Here is a 2,542-nt window from a genome sequence, read left to right on the forward strand (position 1 = left end):
CGTCTCCGGGCAAGCGCGTCCGTTGCCGAGCGGTACCCGTACCGGATGAGCTCTCTGTCCTTTTCCGAAAGCGCTGGAACATGTTATCCTTTATTGCACTTTTATGCACTACAGCGTGCGGTAATAAGAGTGGATCTGTATGTTTCATGGCGAAGTGCGATCTTCCTTGAGTATGGGTCACGCGAAGAAGGTGATAGAGCTTTTGAGGTTCTGACAACCTAGGCCTTGATGCACTGTGGCGGTCAAGGACGGATCACCTCATTCTTGTCGAAGGAGGGAAACCTGCGTGGAGGCATTTTTTATATTTTTTTCTAATGCCGGTTCACTCGTAGCGGCTACAGCGCATGAGGGTCTAGAGTGTTGGGAGACTCTGAAGGCTCGGCTTGAAATGCGTGGGTTATGCAACACCAATGAGTGAGGACTGCCAGTTGCTTACTGGAGTTTTGTTCCCGTATGGTCCCGAGTGTTGGTTTTGTTTGGATTTGTAGACTGTAGATATTGTATTGTTTCCCTTTGTTTTTTTTTTGTTTTTTTTGAAAGCTTGCATTGTATGTCGTACAGTCTCCGGGTATTTTTGACATTATGCATTAAAAAAAAAACGTGTTTTCATAAAAATAAGAAACAAAAAGGGGGTGGCCGAACTCTTATCGTGCTTGGCTCCCATGAAAAGTGCCCAGGTTCGATTCCTGGGAACGGACGTAGTACCATTTTGTTATTTGTAGATGGCACGTTCAGGTAAATGCGAAAACACATGGCCGGCTTTCTCATCCCGAGGCTGCGGCCGCGGTTGCGGTCAAGAGGGGTTTTTATGTCACGCGACATGCTTCATGGGGACATGAAAGTACCTAGCGTCCCTGCCAAATGGCAGGGAAAAGGAAGAATACTATTTTATTACAGCGGAGCTGTTAAGGGCTAGTTTCCTTGGTTTCGTGTCCGTGGTCAAATAACTTACCACACAACCCTTTGGATAGCTACCGCCATCTGTCAACGACGACGGCAAGCAGACAACCGGCTTGCCAGTTGTCTGCTTGCCGCCATCGCTCATAGATGGCGGCACATAGTACAACCCCGCTGCTCTTCCTTCTTCACCAAATTGAAAAGGCTGAAAGTTTTTTTGTTTTTTTTTTCAGCACTGTCAGTGGGGTGACGGGTGCAGACGCCTCATCCACCGCCGTCCTAGAAGACGGCCGAGATCCCCTGGACCTCGGCGGCTTCTTCGGCTAGCCGGGAGGTATCTGAGCTGATCATTGGGGCCTCCCACTGCTCGCGGTCTTCGATTTTGCGGCCATCGATGGCGGTGCCGCCCAAGAGCATGCCCGTAGACATCTGGCAGATCCGCCCTATTCTTACAAATTTTGCACGTATTTTCATATTGCCCCTTTAGAGCCAATACCATCCTTCATGAAACGTCATCAGAGTCGGATGGCGCTAACTCGGCTATTGGGCCCGAGCCCGACCTTCGATGCGGTGATTGGACACGAGCCCTAGCCGAATACTGACACAGCACTCGTGCTCAATCTCAAGCCTCGATCGATCTGACTGTGATGAAGGTGCAGAGGTCTTCTCTCCTAGTGGTGTTGGTAGAACCGGATACAGGACGCTGGGTTTGGGTACATGGGTTTGCTGGAGGCGCCAGGCAACTGCCTGCTCCTTAGTTATTGAGGAGGAGCCGGTGAGTGCGCAAAGCCCGTCCCAGCCGACAGTGATTCGTAATTTCTCGATAAGTGACTACGCGGTCGCCTCGCCTTCCCGGTTGGGCGGGCTCAGTGGCTTGGCGTGTAAGACCTCGAGCTACTGTGTGAGCCGCCTCGTTGCCTCGGAGCGTGGAGTGCGCGGGTGACCAAATAATTTGGATCGTCCCGTGTGGCCGCTGTTGGTAATGGTCACCGCAAGTTCTTAAACTTTTCTGGGCCTTTGACGAGATGCGCCCCTTTTCGAAATTGTGGATGGCGATCTTTGAGTCGCTTATAATAATTTTAGCTTTGGTGGAGGCCACCGCTCGTGCAATGGCCACCTCCTCGCTGCCTTGGGGTTGTCCCTCGCCATGGTCCCGCTTACGAGGCGCTCTTCGCCCGCGCCTACCACTTCGACGAACATTCCCTTGCAATTTCGTTATTCCACGGCATCTACGTAGACCACGTCTTCTAAGTCTTGTCTCTTCGCTCGATGTTGCGAGCTCTTGCCTCCGGCCGTCTGTAATTATGATATTCCGGTTGCATATTCTTGGGCAGTGGACGAATTTTGAGTTCCCTCCTGAAACTCTTTAGTATGCCTCCCTTAGCTCCGTGTTGTGATTCGTAGTGGATGTTAAGTTTGTTTAGAATGTGTCAAGCCATGGGCCTCTGCGCTAGTCTGTCATATTGTGCAACGGTGTGCGCTTGTACGATTTTATCTAAAGTGTTATGTATCTCTGACTCTAAAGGCTTGTCGTTGGGTGTTGTGATGGGGACGCCGATTGCTTGCTTGCAAGCCTTCCGCATCAGTCCTTCAATTTCGAGGTTTTCGGCGGTCCCGAATTTTAGATACGGCTCCACATAGACGA

The 2,542-nt window shown here is 50.9% G+C and overlaps 1 pseudogene; it reads right to left on the reverse strand.

The window, feature by feature from the left end:
- Window positions 1-1,176: 1,176 nt before the first annotated feature.
- Window positions 1,177-2,324, reverse strand: LOC120836527 (annotated as a pseudogene).
- Between the last annotated feature and the right edge of the window lie 218 nt (window positions 2,325-2,542).

This window comes from Ixodes scapularis, unplaced genomic scaffold, assembly GCF_016920785.2.
Source record: "Ixodes scapularis isolate PalLabHiFi unplaced genomic scaffold, ASM1692078v2 ptg001934l_1___fragment_3__unscaffolded, whole genome shotgun sequence".
NCBI classification, from domain to species: domain Eukaryota; kingdom Metazoa; phylum Arthropoda; class Arachnida; order Ixodida; family Ixodidae; genus Ixodes; species Ixodes scapularis.